At 41.0% G+C, this 6,270-nt stretch overlaps 1 long non-coding RNA gene across 2 annotated transcripts in view; it reads left to right on the top strand.

The window, feature by feature from the left end:
• Window positions 1–4,754, top strand: part of LOC109304991 — a 130,954-nt gene extending 126,200 nt beyond the window's left edge. For both annotated transcript variants that reach the window (XR_002099527.1, XR_002099526.1), the window contains exons 2-3: window positions 3,412–3,446; window positions 4,611–4,754. This is a non-coding gene — a long non-coding RNA (uncharacterized LOC109304991). The remainder of the gene's footprint in view (window positions 1–3,411; window positions 3,447–4,610) is intronic.
• Window positions 4,755–6,270: the final 1,516 nt, after the last annotated feature.

Consider the following 6,270-nt stretch of genomic DNA (forward strand, 5'->3'; position numbering starts at 1 on the left):
TAAGAAGTCTTTTTTTAAATACATAGGGGGCAAAAAAAATGTTCCGGGTAACGTGGGGCCCCTGCAGGACTCGCTAGGAAATTTGGTCATCAAAGCTAATATATTTAACGATTTCTTTGCCTCCATTTTCCTGAGCAGGGACTGGAACAGCCACCCCCCCGGGCCCCCCTTAGACCCCAGGGGAGGTGCACCTAGGCCAAGGGTTAGTGAGGAACTAGTTGGGGAACTTCTGGAGGGACTGGATGTATTCAAATCAGCTGGTCTGGATGACATCCACCCTAAAGTACTGAGGGAATTAGCTGTGGTCATTGCAGGACCCCTGGCATGGATTTATGAGCACTTGTGGTGCTCTGGTGTGGTGCCAGAGGACTGGAAAAGGGCCAGTGTGGTTCCCTGAATGGAGCCCTTGCCCCATGCAAACTGCTTCTGTACTTCTGCATCATCCCAGTGTGTCACAAGATTGCCAATCTCCTCCTGGCTCCATGTGGGGCCCTGGGTAGAAGGCTCAGGCACGTGCATGTGGGCAGGGCTGGGCTTCAGTGGGGAGGATAAGAATGACATCACTGGCCCTGTGCCAGCTCTCTGGGCTTCCACATGACTGTCCCTGTGTGGCCGGCCCTGGACAGTTGCCAGCAGTGCTCAGCACAGGAACACAGTAAGGAACTGGGAGCTGTGCAGCAGAGGCAAATGTGCCACAACACTTGCAAACACAGGAAAGACTGCTGGGGGTGAACAGCAGCAGGGAGTAGGTGCTGACCCTGACGCCAGAGATAGATAACTAGCCAGAAGCCCTGGGGAGATTTCAGTCCTGGGGAGGGGGTGCAGCATGCTTCAGCCCTTCACAACACTCACTTGTGGTCAAGCAACAGCTCTGGCAGCAGCTCTGGTTGTGTCTTGTCTTGGGGAGCACACATGGCCTACACTGCTCCTGTGCAGTGTGCACCAGGAAACAAAATGACTGCTGGCTTTTATAGCCTGCTGCTAGGGGCTGCCATAGATGCAGCCCAGCCTCAGGGCAGGAAAGGTCCCATTCAGAAGCCCTGGGGCTGGGCTCAGGCTGCACCCCTAGTGGCAGGGTAGAACTAGCACTAAACCAAGTCCTGGGTCACACCTACACATGCGTTAATGTGCTTTAACTAATCACAACTAAATTTGATACCTTCAAATGCAGGTATCAGGTATCAAATGCAGGTATCAAATTTAGTTGTGATTAGCCATTTTTACTGTACAGTAAGGGTGCACACATGTAGACATGCACCTGTACTGTGCAGTAAACTAGGTTGAGGCACATTAACAAGTTTCATGTAGACACGCTCACTGTATAATTCTTTTCTTCCATTCCTGCCCCCCCCAAACTATCAGATCCCAAAGTAGAAATTAAGGCATACTGATAGATGAGGCAAAAAGAGAAACAATACCAAACCTTTATTACAGAACAATAGACCTATCTCTTCAGTTACTGCTTTTGGGAATTGTGTATTTTATCCTTTGTGCAGATACTGGAGCATTACAGTTTTTAATTAAAGTAAATTTATTTATCAGATTAAGCCATTACATAGTAATAACGTGTAATTAAGGTAAGGCTTTGGAAAGTGCCATACTCTGAATGACTGGGTATGCCTTTTTTAAAGAAAAGGCTGGATCTTAAACATATTTTTTTGAATGAGGAAGCAGTAAGATTTGGTTACTCCTTGATCATGTGGGGACAAAAGGGAATAGTGTATTCAGAAATGAGTCACAAGTTCTGTGCTGGAGTAACAGGGCATATCTGATTATCTGTAAACTTTTTTCTGGATGGCCAAATTTTTTTCTATCGAGGTTTTTCAGTGGAAAAACTGCTTTTTTTTGGAAAATGTAGCGGGAAAAACCCATCTTTTTTTCTTCAAACTCAAAAGATAAAAAAAATGAAAAATGTGTTTTCAGTTTTTAGCTGTGGAGATAAACTTTCAGTTCAGAAATGCTTAATATTTTCCTTTTGATGTTTTCAGTTGAAATAAAAGGCTTTGACATTCCCAAATTAAGCACTTTAGCTGCATCCTTCTGGGTTCCTACAATGATGAACCCAACCTACAGCTCCTAAAAGGCAAACACCCATTCTCTGCAGACCATTTATCTGAGCTGGACTATATATTCAATAATGCAATGTAATAAGTTATACTGTAGTGCATCAAGGTAGATGTGGGTCTGGCTCCTGTTATGGGTCTCACCCAGGAGAAACTACAAGTATATAGATGTTCAGAATTGTTCTCCCAGAGAGAAAACAGGTGCTCTGGAGAAAAATAACCCAAGAACAACTAGGGTTAAATCACTCCCAGGAGAGTTTCTACTGGGAAAGTGAATGTCTTTACACATTCCCTTCTGAAAGAAGCCATAGCACAGTTCTCCAGCTTCCCAGGGTGCTTTGTTTCTTCTCCTCCCCACTCCAGGAGGCAGTATCACTGATTGGACTCTACTGCTCCAGCCCACCAGGGAGAAGAATGTGCCCCTTTCACAATCTCCACATTGTGTTCCAGGGAAACACAGGCTGACTCTGATCGCTCTAGGTCAGACAATTAGGGCTGCCCTGTGCACTGCTGCCATCTATCTCCAGGCAGACTAAGAGAGTCTGCAGAGCATGCTGAGATGTATGTACAAGGTGCCCTCTGGCTAGGCAGCAACAGTATTGACAGATCTCTGCTGTTCAGGGACTTAGGATTCAAATGTTTGTTCAGGTGTCTCTGGGTAAGTCTTTCTATCAGGAGAAAAAACATGGGAGAATTCTCCCAGATTATTTGAATGTGTGTATACAGCCTTAGTCAGAACATTGTATAGGGCAGGTAGCCTTATAAGTTACATATTAGGTATGGAATCAAATGCTATGATGTACAAGATAGTTGCTTGTAAGTCTGAAAGATCAGTATAAGTCTTTGACTCCAATCAAAAATCTATTTACTTAAATTGAATTTAAGTAAACCAAAATTCAAAATATTTATAATTTCCTGGGCCCAGCAGAACTAGATTTCCCAGACAGAAACACAGATTTGAGAGATATACAGTACAAGACTAATCTGTCAAAGGTATGGAGAATTTTAAGTACCTTAGCATTATCATAACTATATTAAACTATGTTTGGTTTTATCATATCATGTTCTTTGACATTCTGTTTTGTATGTGTGTGCTGTCTGTCAGTCAGAAAGTCGGCATGTCATGAAGGATATTTACTGCAGAAATAGTGTCACTCAAAGCATTCAAATGAGCTGAAAGGAAGAGAGCAAGGAATACGTGACAGCTGAAGGAAGGCTTGTTTAAGGTGCCTCTCGATTTATTAAGTTAAAATATAGAAAAATGTGTGTACAGAAACTGGATACATTAGAGGACATGTCTTGAAATACACTAGAATTTATGCTGAAAACACTTGTCTTTTCTTTGCAGTTTTTTAGTGCAAAACTTCATGCAATGTATAAATGGTAAGCAAATCCAAATTCTTAAAACAAACAAAAATGCATGATGAGTTTAAGAAGTGAATGTGCCACCCATATAAAAGTTAAGTATGTGGAAAATCAAAACAGGGCAAAAAGATTCATATAGGGCACTTCTACACATTCATTAATGCTCAGTGGTTACTGCACATTTAATTTAGTACTTGAATAATCAAGTACTAAATAAATGCATAAATAACCAGAGTTACTGTGTAGTAGTGCTGGCGAACGCCTTTTTAGTGATGCTGTTGCGCAGTAGCCTAATAATACTGCGCAAGAGTATATTAGCACTATGCTGTGACACACAGTTGCACAGTATTATTCGGCTACTGTGCAGTTAGTGTCTCATGTAGATGCATCCATAGTGTAGATTTTCTCTCCAGTGGATTTTCTTTTTTAGCCCATCTTAAGTTTAATTTGGCACCTGCCTGAATTAGTTACACAACATCACCAGGACACGTGCATCAGGACATATCTGATGGGTTTAGAGTAAACAGATGAATCAATCCAGGCCGCAAGCCCTCTGCCCCTGAGAGAGGGTTAGTGTGGATTATTACCAACTGAGCATAGGAAAATAGGAATTTAAGTCACAGGTTGGTTCCCAGGCTGCTGCAATAGCAGCATGACAACATGAAATGTAACTGGGGCAATCTCACAGAATATTTAGGAAAGAGGGTGAAAGAAGCAATACAGTTCTGATGATGTTATAGCCACATGCTTCAAAGTTCTGGGGAAAACATTCTGAGTTTTCGTTTTGATGTGACTTTTCTCGAATTATTTTTGTATAAATTACAAATTACAATTACATAACAAATGAAGAGAAAAACAAAAAAATGTAAAACTATTTTCTCTGCAATTTTCTTTTGGTTAGAATTTTGATAGTTTCTGGTTACACTTAGTATAAATACAAAGCAAAATTTGGAAAGTATTAAATCTTCATGGAACAGTTTCCATCGTACACATAGCTTTAATTTCTGCACTTTCCTTACTGAAAGTGATGGAGTTTGGCTAGAGTTTGATAGAAAGAGGTTCAGTAATTGCTGCAGGTTTTTTATGTTCTCTCTTGTCTCTAGTTCTTAGTTTTTCTTTTATTGAGGTAAAGAGGAAGAGTGAAACTTTGACTTTGAATAATATTATTGTTGTTTTCTTCAGGTTAGCAACCAACACATATTGGAATGGCTGTTCTGACTCTATAACATATTAGTATAGGTGTACCAACATGAGCCTTAGGACTTCAGTGGGCTCAGTTCTTTTTTTCCAATAAACATGCCATTGACCAAAGGGAAGAATTCTGCTGATGCACAGGAAAAACTCCATTGATTTCAACAGGGTTGTTCCAGATCTACGTGTGTATAAATGAGAAAAGTAAGTCCTATTCAGTTTAGTCAGAGTATTGTAATTTATAATAAATTATACAAAACCTTATACTTTCTTTCAGATTTAAATTTGTAAGGTGTGCTAGAAGAGGAATATATTTTTTGTCAATTAATCTTTGCATGTTAAAATTTTCACCATAATTTGTGAACAGTTCTTTAGTACCTAACCTGTTAAATATTGTCCGGTAATTTTATTTCTTATTAGACTTGCTGTTTACTTCAACTGAAAATAAGATACCAACACAAAACACAGATTTGCACTGATTTACATTGTGATCTACATTTGGTATACGTAACTGATTTGATTTGACTAAATGTCACTTTTGCATGAGCAAAGTTTATCTCTGTAACTAAACAGAAGTCAGAGAAATTACACCAGGGATTAATATGAGTCATAAAGAATGTATATACTTTCAGAAACAATACAAAACTTTTGAAGATCATACAGCATTCCCAAAAATACTAACGTCAGTGGAATTGCATGGGGGGAAATGTGGCCCTTAATGCCTATCTTAATTCTAAGCACTGTACTCAAAGGTAGTCTGTCTGTTGTTTTTGTGTCTGTATTGCACCTATTTTACAATGAGGTTCTAAAAACTAACAGACAATAGAAGTATATTCTAATGGTATTTTTAAACGTGTATGATTCATTGAAATGTTACTATTCATAGACAGTGATCTTTTATCATGGCAATTGTTAAAGTCATTGTAACAACACCAAAAATAGTAAAAGCAGAGTGAGAAAGGTGTTATGGAATTATAGAATCATAGGACATCTTTACAGGTGCTTTGGGTGGAGGTGCTTTAATTAGAGCAGCTCTAGGGAGATACTCTAATCAAAGCACCTGCAACATCTTGTGTATTCAGCATCCCACACTTCAAACTGGCAGCAGGGGCGCTTTAACTAAAGCTTGTTTGTTTAACTAAAGCTTGTGCCTCTTGCTGAGTGTTCACTGGCTTTGTCTTTGTTCTGCTTTAGCAAGGGTATCAAACATATAGCCTGTGGGCTATATCCAGCCCATAGAGCTCTGCTATCTGCTCCCCACCCCGTGTTGCCCTTGGGTTTGAGCACATGGGGCACAGTGCACCCTGGACCAGCTCCATAAGTGGAGCTTGGGACACATGACACATGCAGTGCCTGCTCTAGCTGCTCTGGGACAGCGCTTCACAGGCAGGTGTGTGCAGCACAGATCCCAGAGTGGCTACGACAGGCACCACATATAACATAAAGGCAAGACTGGATGGGGTGAGCACTGCACTACACATGGTGCTGACCAGATTGAGCCACATGTGGCACCTGTTCTGGCCACTCTGGAGGCTTACGCAGCACAGCGCTACATAGCATGTGGGTCCTGGACTGGCTAAAGCAGGCATTATATGCAGCGCAGTTCCCAAAGTGAGCACTGAATGCAGCACATTCTGGCCAGGGTGGGCAC

Source organism: Gavialis gangeticus, unplaced genomic scaffold, assembly GCF_001723915.1.
Source record: "Gavialis gangeticus isolate Ggan-Ray unplaced genomic scaffold, GavGan_comp1, whole genome shotgun sequence".
NCBI lineage: Eukaryota > Metazoa > Chordata > Crocodylia > Gavialidae > Gavialis > Gavialis gangeticus.